The following is a 13954-nucleotide window of genomic DNA, read 5'->3' on the forward strand; positions in this document are numbered from 1 at the left end:
ATCCAGGTTTAAGGCCATATATTTTTAGCATCGTGTTGGTTATAGGATTATTTTGTGGGGAACTTGGAACGGAACATTATGTGACTAATTTATATAGCAATAGCACTTAATACTGCTTCACAGTGCTTTACAGTTCTCTCTCTAAGCATTTTACAGAGTCAGCATATCGTCTCCAACAATCTGAGTCCTCATTTTTTCAACCTTGGAAGGCTGGAAGGCTGAGTCAACCTTGACCCCAGTGAGAATTGAACTGCTGGCAGTCGGTAGAATTAACCTGGAATATTGCATTCTAACCATTGTGTCACCATAGCTCAATATAAATTAAGACATATATAAATAACAATCTGAATGTTAGCAAATCTTTTCCACTATTGTAGGAAGCCATGAAGATGACCTTGAAGAAACTATTAATGATGGTTACAATGTTGTGCAAAACATGCCTTGAAACTGTAAAAAAGGAAAAACATGTAAGAGATCCAAGTGGGATCCTTGGGGTATAAGATAGCATGAAGGGAAAATGTAGCTAAGCTTTTGCAAGATTTTGTACCATAGCCAAGCCCAATGAAGTATCATACTGGAGTTCTATATAAATGTATTCGTTAGACAATGAAGTATAGTTTTAGTAATCTTGTAGAGTCTGTTTCCTGATCTGGTGAACCTCGAAGAGCTGACAGCTATGATATTTCTGTTGCATGAATGAGTTCAGAAGGTGATGTAAAATAATTCCAGTGACAATAAGCATGCTATGCAATTTTGCCTATTTGGAATTAAAAAATGATATATTTACTTCTAGCAGAATATCTGGAACTTGTTAGCACATGTAGCAATCCTCACGTTTTATTAGTATCTTAGCATCTCCTTGTTATTTACTTTTCTTAGTTACTCCCAAGTCCATATTGCTATTAATGTTTTAGGAATGCAATAGGTATTGCAAAGTTCAGCCTGATTTCCAAATATAAGCTTGAGATAATATAATAATTGGAGTAGTCATGATATCAAATAGCAACAAACATGCTGTCAATTGTTTATATACTATAGCTTTTAAATAGACTAAGTCTTATGGATTATCTTCTCCAATCTTGTGTTGTGTAATTGTAATAGTAATGAAATCCCTGATTCAAATTATACTGTACAACTGACCATATTGTCCGATGAATACATTTATATAGAACTCCAGTATGATATTTATGATGCAAAGTTCTATAGTATTATGCTAATTAATACCTTTCATATTTTCTGAATGTTTGTCAATCGTTGTGACTTAATTTTATTAAAGTTTCTGGGGATGTTACTAATATATAAAAGCAATCTTAATGAACAAAACCACTGAAGTCATATAAACTCATCAAAAATGCAGGAGTAAAAAACATATACCATTCAACTTCCAATAATTCAGTACAATGGGTAAGTAGTTGCAAGCCAGTTGAGTGATTATTTAATCAGACCTGAATAGGGCTCAACACAGCCCTGTATGAATCTAATAAACCTTCATCACTGTGAAGTTATCACCATGTACATTCAAGAAGCACAGGATCCCTTGGTCAAAAGAAATTTCTGAAAATCTCAGTTAAAAGGCCACTGATGCTGCTTGGACTAGGAAAGGTTACAAAACCAGCAAAGCTCTGTCAATAAAATAGAATCTTGTAAAGGGAAAGATCTAGGACAATGGCAACTCTTCCCAAAATTGGTAGGGCATTATTGTTTCAACAATTTCAAAAGAGAAAACCATACAGGTACATTTTAGTGTTTACATCCTTGGCATCAGAACCAAACTGACAATTTTCCATGTTTCTCTTTTTGAGTTTCTAAGTCATCTCCTGTCCCAAGAAAGAGATAGAAAAGACAGGTCTGTGCCAGCAAACACATATTTTCTCACTTTGACTATAAATTCCAGACTTCTCTGCAAAAAAAGATGCTTTACATAGATCTGAAGAACACCCCTTTTTCTATGGTTAGGCAAAACAATGGGTGAGATGAAGCAGAGAAATCCAGCAGAGTCCAATCCTTTATTTTTTTCCACAGAATCTTGCCAATCTACTGTAAAGCTACAATTTTCTAAGCTAGTTATATCCCTAAGAGATTCTAGGATGTGGTTACCATAAACCTCATACCACCATCCTTAGGACTGCACAGGCTTTTGACCTGATCTCTTCCTGAGAAACCTCCGAGTTGAAAAAAAAATCTCCCCACAATGCTTCTGCAGGCACATTCCATCACAAACTTACATCCAGGCTGTGGTAATTCATCTGTTTCTAGAAGTTCATTCTAGAACTGTTATGAGAAGTCAAGGCTAGGCTCAGATAGATAAATGGTTTTTATAAACTGAATAGCAAGAAAAGATCAGATTCTATTGGGTGGGATAAGCTACCCATGAATTTGTATTTGTATGAAGGTTAAAATCTTAAATTCATTTGTCCTATTCCTTCATTCGAATGCATTGCTTGTCACTCTTTTCTCAGGCTGGTGCTGTCTGCACAACTTTTACATAATTGTCCTTTTCTGTTTTGGGCTATTTCCACTTTGCTGATTCCAGCTCTTCCCTATGACAAGATTTGATAAGAATGATAAGGGTTCCAGTCTGTAACCTGTGTAAATCCACAGCTATAGATTCCATGGTATCTGACAAAAGACAAACCCTTATGCCAGTGATGGCGAACCTATGGCACGTGTGCCACAGGTGGCACGCAGAGCCATTTGTCAGGGCACGCGAGGCGCTGCCCTGTCAGCTGGCCAGCGCGCAAGCACATGCTGGCCAGCTGAGTTCACCGTTTTTAAAAGCCATTTTCCCCCTCCCCAGCTCCAGAGGCTTTATAGGAGCCTGGGGAGGGCGAAAAGAGCCTCCCCCACCCCCACGGAGGCCCTCCGGAGGCTTCAGGGACCGTCCGGAGGCTCCCCTGATGCCTTCGGAGCGCTTAAAATGACCCTCCGAGCAAACCGGAAGTCACTTCCGGTTTGCTCGGAGGGTTGTTTTAAGCATTCTGAAGTCTTCAGGGAAGCCTCCGGACGGTCCCTGAAGCCTTCGGAGCGCTCAAAATGACTCTCCGAGCAAACCGGAAGTGACTTCTGGTTTGCTCGGAGGGTCGTTTTAAGCATTCTGAAGGCTTCAGGGAAGCCTCTGGACGGTCCCTGAAGCCTTCGGAGTGCTGAAAACGACCCTCCGAGCAAACCGGAAGTCACTTCTGGTTTGCTCGGAGGGTCGTTTTAAGCGTTCCGAAAGCTTCAGGGAAGGCCTCCGGACGATCCCTGAAGCCTCCGGAGGGCCTCCGGGGGGGCGGGGGAGGCTCTTTTCACCCTCCCCAGGCTCCTATAAAGCCTCTGGAGCCTCTGGGAGGGCGAAAAAAGCATGCAAAAATGAGGGGGAAGCTCCTGTTGTGTGTGCATGCGCACTGGGGGGTCACGCATTGCATTATGGGTGCGGCACGCCCGCACATGACCCCCCTGCGCTCCCCCCACTTGTGGCACGCAAGCCAAAAAAGGTTCGCTATCGCTGCCTTATGCCATTACACCAATAATACGGGGAGAAGAATCCAAAGACACTGCAGTGATGTACAGAGAAACATTTTGGTTCTAAAAGAAAAAGTTTACATTCTTGTAACATTCTTACTTTCATCTTAATAAGCTTGCTAATGACAACTCTGAGATTCTTCCTTGAAAAAAGATTTCTTTGGTTCATGCAGCTGCCAGCAGCCTAACCTTGTCCTTTCAACCTATTCTTTTCACTTTGTGCTTTCTTTATTTTTACCACTAACTGCTTCAGTTTTGTGCTGTGTGTTCCATAGAATTGCTCTTGAAGGATTATATTTGTAACAGCAAAAGAAAATATATTCTTGCTGCCTCCCCACAAATAATGGGCAACTGCAGCATCACATCAAGATATACCCTTGTAACAAGTTTTCTTCTCCCTCATTTCCTTATCTCTTATATATAGAAAAGAAGCATATGTCCCACTTTGTCTGGGTTTCAAGTGAGTAATGTGCCTGATTAGAACTGGGAGGGCAAACTGAAAGAATACGAGGCATCATTGCTATGAGAAATTAAGGAAATGTTCCAGAAGGAAGCAATAGCAGAGGACTGATGCACTATTGCCATGAAAACTGTATAGCTATAACTACAGAATCATCATGAGCCTAGTTCAATTTGAAGACTATTTGACTCTGGATGGCTTACATTGAAATACGCAACATTTAACGGGCCGTTATAAAATAAAATAAAAGGACCTACTGTGTGTAACACAGGCTTACCTTTGAATTTTGATGTTTAGAATAATGTCACAAATGATAAAATATGGTAGGACCTAACAAATTAAAAAGGTTTTATATGCTTTTAAAACTGTGTGAAAAGCTGTTTTGATATATGAATAACAACTACCAGCAGAAGAAAATATGTATATGTATGTATCAGTGGTGGGTTTCAAAAATTTTTGGAACCTACTCTGTGGGTGTGGCCTCCTTTGTGGGAGTGGCTTGCCAGCCATGTGACCTGGTGGGAGTGGCTTGCCGGCCATGTGACCGGGTGGGAGTGGCTTGCCGGCCATGTGACCGGGTGGGAGTGGCTTGGCAGTCATGTGACCGGATGGGAGTGGCCAAGACAATGTCACTGAATTTTTTGCCCCAATGAATGATCTACAAAAAGAAGATATAAAAAAGGAAATTTATTATTTTGTGCACTTACTACTTAAATAAGATTAAAATAAGTACACAAAACAATAAAAGAGCTACTTACAGAAGGTAAGTAGCTTACTACTTACTATTTGTATTTCAAAGGGAATAAATACATATTTAATTTTACACATGTTAACAGCTGTTGGAATTGTGTTTGCACAACAGTGGAAAAAACAAAGATATGAAAATGAATAAATATTAGAATGTGCAAGAATGAATAAATTGACAATTAAAACCAAGAAGGCTTTGAATACTTTTTCACGTGGAATTTGTTTTATCAATTGCTAACTAACAAAAACAGCAATTAGAAATCTAAAAGTATGAAAGAAAACACCAATTATGAAAGGAAAGGTCACTAAAATGTATAAGGAAATATTATTAGCACTTGATCATTATTAATGTGTAGATAACTGCGGGACATTACATACCCACAAACACAAACTATGACAGTGCCAGGAAAACAAACACACACACACACACAAACAATTTCCCCCCAAAAGACTGCAGATGAAACCAGTTTTTTTCCCTAACCCTAAGAACAGGAAAGACAAAGCCACTGGAATCAAAACCATCAAGGCATTGTGGGAAATTATAAAGGACAGTGCCAGGAAGCTCACAGAACCAGCAACCACATCACAATTACACAAACAACCAGGTATCACACAGAAACACACAAAATCTGGCAAAGCTGCCTTGCACCAACCTGGCCTGCCCACAGAAAAGAAGCCACCTTGAGACACATACCATACACCAACCTGTACACTTAAAAGCAACATATTGCATCACAAATAAAACATTTGCAAAAAGGAATAACATTTCTTGTAATAAACTTTCTATAAACAATAAATAAATAAAAATTCCCTAAAAATAATTAAAAACCACCAAGTTCAGAGAACACCAAAGGACCCCACAGTCCTCTCCCTCCTTATCTTTTTCCTTTTTGTCCTTCGACTTCTCCTCCTCCTCCTTTCCCCACAACCCCATCTAGCACTGATGATGTTACCTAGTTTGGTAGTGAAATGTCTGTAAAAAAACCACCAAGCTCAGAAAGCAGCAAGGATCCCACTTTCCTCCACCTCCTCCCTCTTTCTCCTTTTTGTCCCCCCCCCCAAAGACTGCAAATGAAACCAGTGTTTTTCCCCCCCTAACCCTAAGGACAGGAAAGACAAAGCCACTGGAATCAAAACCATCAAGGCATTGTGGGAAATTATAAAGGACAGTGCCAGGAAGCTCACAGAACCAGCAACCACATCACAATTACATAAACAACCAGGTATCACACAGAAACACACAAAATCTGGCAAAGCTGCCTTGCACCAACCTGGCCTGCCCACAGAAAAGAAGCCACCTTGAGACACATACCATACACCAACCTGTACACTTAAAAGCAACATATTGCATCACAAATAAAACATTTGCAAAAAGGAATAACATTTCTTGTAGTAAATATATTTTATAAACAATTAAAACATAAAAATTCCCAAACAATAATTTAAAAAAGATATTCTATAAATAAAAAAAAATCCTTAAAAACCATTCTTAAGTATTCCACCAGCAATAATTTATACTATAACTATTTTAAGGTATTGTACCAACTGTAACCATTATTCCACCAGCAATAATTTATACTGTAACCATTTCAAACTATTCCACACACAATAATTTAAAATGAAACCATTAAAAATATTCCATACTACAATTAAACAATTTAAAACAATTATATGCACAATACATTTTAAAGTATTGAGTATAGAATATTTTAAAATGGTTTATTTTAATTTATTTTGGATAGAATCTTTTTTTAAGTAGTCTAAGACAATTTTAAAAAAAGAATCCACACACAATAAATTGAAGTAAACCATTTAAAAATATTCTACACTCAATACTTTTAAGTAAAATTATTTAAAAAAATTCTATGCACAATAAATAAAATATTATTTTAAAATACATTTAAAAAATAAAAGAAAAAAAGCCAGGTTACTTACCAGCAGGCAGAATCAGCAGCTCTCCGATGCAACAGGCAGCAGACAGGCAGAGAGGCAGGAGGACAGGTAAGAATGTTTAAGACTGCTTAGGGCTGGAGAGGGGTGGGGGGGGCTTTTGGCCTAGCCTCGCGGAGGCTTGCCACCCACGCCAGCCCGGTGCTTCGTATCGGAAAGGCCCAAAGGCCTTTCCGAGACGATGCAAAGCTCTGGGCGGCTGCGCCGCCTACGACAGCCCGGTGCTTCGTATCGGAAAGGCCCGAAGGCCTTTCCGAGACGATGCAAAGCTCTGGGCGGCTGCGCCGCCTACGAGAGCACGGCGCTTCGTCTCGGAAAGGCCCGAAGGCCTTTCCGAGGCGATGCAAAGCTCCGGGCGGCTGTGCCGCCTACGCGAGCACGGCGCTTCGTCTCGGAAAGGCCCGAAGGCCTTTCCGAGACGATGCAAAGCTCCGGGCGGCTGCGCCGCCTACGAGAGCACGGCGCTTCGTATCGGAAAGGCCCGAAGGCCTTTCCGAGACGATGCAAAGCTCCGGGCGGCTGCGCCGCCTACGAGAGCACGGCGCTTCGTCTCGGAAAGGCCCGAAGGCCTTTCCGAGACGATGCAAAGCTCCGGGCGGCTGCGCCGCCTACGAGAGCACGGCGCTTCGTCTCGGAAAGGCCCGAAGGCCTTTCCGAGACGATGCAAAGCTCCGGGCGGCTGCGCCGCCTACGAGAGCACGGCGCTTCGTATCGGAAAGGCCCGAAGGCCTTTCCGAGACGATGCAAAGCTCCGGGCGGCTGTGCCGCCTACGAGAGCACGGCGCTTCGTATCGGAAAGGCCCGAAGGCCTTTCCGAGACGATGCAAAGCTCCGGGCGGCTGCGCCGCCTACGAGAGCACGGCGCTTCGTATCGGAAAGGCCCGAAGGCCTTTCCGAGACGATGCAAAGCTCCGGGCGGCTGCGCCGCCTACGAGAGCACGGCGCTTCGTATCGGAAAGGCCCAGAGGCGTTTCCTCGGCGAAGCAAGCCTCCCGCCGGCCGCGTCGCCCACGCGAGCACGGCGCTTCGTCTCGGAAAGGCCCAGAGGCGTTTCCTCGGCGAAGCAAGCCTCCCGTCGCCCCCCCCCCCGTGCTTAGTTGCTTACCTGAGGGAAGCAGCAAGCTCTCAGCGAAGAGAAGGGAGTTTTGAAATGGAGGACGACCCGTTTTTAAACGGGTTGTCTCCAGCCCGCTCACTGATTGGCTGAACTCCAGCCAATCAATGAGCGGCTAGCTGGGCTAGCTAGCTTAGTGCGGACGGGCGGGGGAGCGAGCGAGCTCCGTTGGGATGGCAAGGGGGATAAAGTGACAGGACCGGTGCCGGTTCCCGGTTACTTCCGGGTCCGGTTACTTCCGGGTTCGTTCTTCAACCGGTTCGCGCGATCCGGTGCGAACCGGTAGGAACCCACCACTGGTATGTATGCATGTACTGTATGTTAGATTTGAACTATGAGTACCTTGGTATTCTTTGAGCTTTGTTGTTTCTTGCAGACTAGGTAACATCATCAGTGCTAGAAAAAAAGATTGAGGTTTGCTCGCTGTTTATATTTAAGTAGCTTACCCTGTCAGTGTTGATAGAAATATTCTTGATAGGTCCTTGATTAGATTGTTGTTTACTGTTTATTTGTACCTTGATTTGGATATTGTTTCCTGCTTGGTTAGGATAAATTTTGGTTTTAATATCTACTTATTTGGATGTTGATTACTGGCATGGTGAACTTTAGTCTTGGGTGTGAACAACTAATTCACATACTTACAAGGTTGAGAAATGTTGGTGGCAATTATTATGCAATCATTGTCACTATCCTTTCTTTATCAACATCTAAAATAGTTGCTCAGGATATATTTGCTTATTTAAGGAACCTACATGGCCATTAATTTCATATAGCAATTTATTCTGCAGAAGATATAAGATTGCTAATATATGATAACAAGGGTGAGAAAAAGCTGTTTGGTTTAACTTCTTTATGCTCCAATTACCTTTTGTGAGGTCTACATTGTGGGCAAAAAAAAGGTTTTCAGGAAGTAGCACTAAATTTTGCTAGGTTTTCCCCCTTCTTGAATATGTATAAATTGCCTGTGACAATTTAGCATCCACATTACCATGTGTTCTAGTAGAAAAAATATTCTGTAATTTTTACTTATTTAGGCTTATCACTACTTTACCTCCTGGGAATCCATTTCCTCATTATGTTATTAGGAAAAGTTTAGTGATTCCATTCATTTTAGTCATGACTATACAAAAGAATTTTTTGATAGACTGCCTCTTCCAACACACTGACACATTCAATTATCTTTTCTCCATACTTCAATCAAATGTGTCTTTCTTTTACTAAAGCAAATGTATGCCCTTAGTTAAAAAGCTATTTCTATCTTCATATGTATAACATTACTTCCAATCAGTTGAATGCTGAACTAACTGCAGATACTTCTTTGCTCTTTAAATATAAACATACTAGCGGATGAATAAAGTTGTGGCATATGTATGCATATATATTCCATTAAATGTAAAATATCAGTTATGAGTACCATAACAAAGTGTAAATCAAAGCAAAGTGGTGATCAACATCGTATAACAATTAGTTTCATTAGTTTTGTTCCATTAGTTTTGTTTAGCTTCATTTTTATAGATAAGCTGTTTCTTTCATCATGTATAAATTAAACAGTTGTACACAAAATAGCTGTTGATAAAATAGCTGAGAGACTTCATTCTGATCTTCCTTATTTCCTTTGCCTCTTATTCAGATAATTTTATAATTTTATTTAATTTCTATAATTTATGAGATAGACTTTGAAGTGATAAAAGGACTTTGTCATTATTTTAGATTTGTTTAGTTTATTTCTACAGTTTTATGCCCGTTCAAGTGTGCAATTATAAAATTCAGCAGAAAAGCAAAAAAAGAAAAAAGAAATATCAACAAGTTATAGAACATTTGGATTCAGCAATAAGTATGTAGATTCATTTGTAATATGGCATTTTATCAATAAATATAAATGCATATCAGAAAAACACTTCATAAAAACATTTTAATCAAAACAAGATTGATGTGTGGTTTATTTGATCAAAGAACATTGTACACTAGTCTTAGGAAGTGGGTGATAGCTATGACTTAATCAAAAGTTCTGGTAAAGAATTCCTGCATAAGAAGCTATGAGAATGGAATAAAATCCACTTTGTTGTAAGCTTTCAGAGCAGAAAGATATACAATGGTATCATGTAACATTATGTCAAGGCATCTCCATTGTTCAAGTGTGTGTGTGTGTGTGTGTAAAATTTTTCATTAGTATATGTGAGATTTTTTTCCCAGTTAACGCATCACTACAAGGTACCACATTGTTTCTTTTATCCTTATTAGATTCATCAGACATGGATAGCCAGATATTATTCTATATGGTTCAAATTTTCTACTGGGAATTCAACTCACATGTTTATATATATTATCCAGCTATTGGAAATTAGTAGTTTTTAGGAAGGGAAATATAGAAACTATTAGAGCAGTATATACATTCTATCTTCCCTTAACCCTCAAACAAAGGGGTAGAGTGACATGAATGACTATATGACATTTGAAAACATAATATCTAAACATCGAATATATCTTACATAATATAGAATCACAAAATTAGTTCAAAATTTTGGAGATCACTTTTAATAATCTGAAATCCATATATCCAGGAATACTTCAGGAATAGTTTGAAATTCTTTAAGATATCTATAGGAAATCAAATGTCTCTACTCAAGCAATAATTTTAAAAGGTTGAATGGAGGGACATTTAAACATTATTTTCTTTCAAGTACATCAGCCCAATTGATAAAATATTCATTTTGTACCAGGAGGCAATGTGATTGAAAATGCCACTGGGGTATAAAGATTCATTAAAAAGCCTATTATTAATGAACGAATGGTTCCACATAACAAGAAGCTGTAATGTAGAAGATAAGTCACACTCTGCTAGAGAAAGGATAGCTAGAGAAGGGGTAGCTAGAGAAAGTGTAGATGAGGGTAACTTCAGCATCGGTCTGGTGTCTGGCCCAATCAGTCCTGTTGACTCACCCAGATTGGATCCTAAGTCAATTTTAGCCTCAGAATGGCAAAATCATTAGTAATTATAAAACTGAGTAAACATAGTAAAAAGTTTGCAAATATTTGTCAACTGTGTCAATTTATGAAACCAATATAAATCTCAATTTGTATCACAGACAAATCAATAATGGGAGATGTATTAGGAAAAAAGTACCATTGGTTGCTATCAGTGGTGGGATATGACCGGTATGCCCTGGTACAGGTGTACCAGTGCCTGCTGGGAGCACCAGATACCATTCCGGTACAGTGCTCCGGAGTGCCCACCCACCTTCCCACCCACCCTCCTTACCTGTATTTGAGCCGATTGGGGCTTCCGTGCATGCGCATGGAGCGTATGGCGCCTGTGCGACGCTCTGCTGAGCAGCTGGAGTGTCACGGAGCGCCATGGGTGGTAAGTATGCATGCGTGCGCTGTGCACATGCATGTGGTGGACTCCCGACCCCGTTGAACTGTACGATTGCAACGAGATCTGGAACCCACACTTGTTGCTATAATCTGTATTTTGTTACTTTTGCAAAGGTTAATTTTTCTAAAAAAATTAATAGTGTATACTGAATAAATTAATCTCAAAATTTTAATTTGATTAATCCAATTCTAGATTGTGGTATAACATATATACATTGTATAATTGTTTTCTGAAGAATTGTGTTCTATCTAGCAGGAAACAATGACCAGATGATTTTATATCAACAGATACTAAAGAATAATAATTAAACTACAAAAATGTTAAACTCCTCAAGAAAGATGAAAGTGGTTTAGTAAAGTTATCACTTGCTTGAGAATGTTTTAACTTTTTTTTTTCAGTAAATCATTTTCACACAAGGAATTTATGGATAGATTTGTTTTGTAAGTTTTATGCTAAAAATACGTAGTATGTCTTATGCAGTTTAACATGATACAACTGTATGCTAAATCAATATTTGTCAGAAGCATAAAGTGGCTTCTGAAATAAAATGCAAGATGCTGTCAGTCAAACTTGTTCCAGCATATTTTACAATAAAATTGTTTTTCTGACTTTAGACCTATTAGACAAGCAGCAAGTCAAAATTGTCTTTCCATGTATATTAAACAAAAAACTTCCTGGTTATTTTCTCTTCCTTTAGCTTCACTTTACAAATGAATTAAAAAAAAAATCAGAGACATTTTGGGGTACAAAAGAGTTAACATTTACTTGATGACACTTAATCAAAGAATCAAATGTTTGTGTTATTTACCTGCCTTTCTGACAGTAAAACTAAAAATCAAAAGAGCTAATTTTGAATTAGATAAAACTGGCATTATTTTCTAAGGTTATTGTGAAAGCCACAATTAATAATCAGATTAATCAAATTAAATTTTTTGAGATTAATTTATTCAGTATACACTGTTGATTTTTTTCATTTAAAATTTTTATAAATAGATAATTATGTTATATCATTTTGCCTATTATGTCTCCCAACATATCAATATTACAAGTGATATTTGAATATTTCATTCTGTAATTGTTTAGACAATATATTTCAATGTTTTCTGTAACTGCTTAAAATCTATTTTAATGTTTTATTTGAGAAGCAGAGGGCATATTATTTTTCCAAATGTTGGAAATTGAACCTTACCTACACTATGATCAAAAGTGCAATTCACTCGTGAGTAAACTTGCTGGGAATAATGGATACTTTTGATTATGATTAAAGTTTAAGAATGCTTGAGGAATGCTTAATTATATTCCTTTAATTAAATAATCATTTTTCACATGTCTAAGCTTTCCAAATTTAAACATGGAAATTTGCATTATAAATATATTTTAGAATTAATTGGCATGGTTTCGAATTACCAAAGTAACCACGAGTAAAGAGCAAGTGTTTTGTGTTTCTTTTTCTTGCCTAATGAAACCAAATTTCAAGGTTAACAATTTCTTGGGATCCAGAAAATGGCAGGGTCCTAAAAGATGGTGCTCTGAAGGTGGGTCTTTTTTTCCCTCCATGCCAACAAGCAGCTGTTTCTGTTACCAAAGCTGGTTCTTTGGCAACGTGCTTCCCAGATTTGAACTGCAGTAACTAGGATGACAACAGATTTGTTTGGGGAGAGAAATCTGAATGGTTCCAAATTCTTGGTAAGAGTGGCTGGAGTGGTTGGGTCTCCATATTTTTTTGCAACTGCTTGTATTTTTAGGTGTGCATTCTATTTTTAACATAACTGTTAAAAGTCTAATTTTCAATAGCCTGGCTGAATGCTGACTTGCCTTATGACTCTTTGCTTGCTTATGATCGTAAACTTTTATTGTTTTTAAATGCTTTAAAATATTTTTTCTTTCATCACAAGGAAGCTGTTCTGACCTAGGCTTCCCAAGAGCATGAAGCAAACTCCTTGTTGTTAGATTGGGTAACGGATAGGCACACAAAGGCTTAACGGTAACAACAGCTCTTTATTAGGTACAACCAGGGCCGGATTTAGATGAAAAGAGGCCCTAGGCCAGGGGTGTCCAAACTTGGCAACTTTAAGACTTGTGGACTTCAACTCCCAGAATTCCCCAGCTGGGGAATTCTGGGAGTTGAAGTCCACAAGTCTTAAAGTTGCCAAGTTTGGACACCCCTGGCCTAGGCTATTCCACTTATGGGGCCCTTTCACCTCCCATTTTTAAATTTGTAAATTACATGAGAGATAATAAAATACATCATTACTGTGATATATATCAATATATTAAATGAAACATGTTGTAATTGGTACTAACCTTTATAAAAAAATGTGGCACTGATAATAAATAAAAATAAAAGGCCCCTCTTGATCTTGAGCCCCTAGGCTGAAGCCTAGTTAGCCTATAGGAAAATCCGGCCCTGGGTACAACAAGTGAGAACAATCCAGTGAAGGTTGAGTCTGACAGCAGCCCTATTATAGGAAGCTGTCAGACCCTTCGACCAATAGGATTAAACCTCTGTTCCTGCCGGAACAGAGGACCTTGGTGGAAACCACGGAAGTTAGAGCAAGTATCTAACACTTGTCTCAACAAAAACCCCTTTTATTAATTTACCTGAATTCTGCTCAGTCACATCCAGCAAAGTCTTTCAAGGGAGGATTTACAGTCACAGAGATTATCTGGCTTGGAGAGCTGCCAGGCCGATATCTGCAAAACTTGGCAAGGAGTCTCGGAGAGTCACAAACCAACTAATTGTCTCCTGGAAACTCCACTCCCCTTTTGCTCCTCTTTTATTTTCCCTGGGAGGGTCCATTGA

At 39.1% G+C, this 13954-nt stretch overlaps 1 protein-coding gene across 2 annotated transcripts in view; it reads left to right on the forward strand.

Annotated features, from left to right (window-relative positions):
- EPHA3 (EPH receptor A3) overlaps window positions 1-13954 on the forward strand; it is a 221491-nt gene that overhangs the window by 76249 nt on the left and 131288 nt on the right. The window lies entirely within an intron of this gene.

Source organism: Natrix helvetica (genome assembly GCF_964273705.1).
Source record: "Natrix helvetica genome assembly, chromosome: 4".
Lineage (NCBI taxonomy): Eukaryota > Metazoa > Chordata > Lepidosauria > Squamata > Natricidae > Natrix > Natrix helvetica.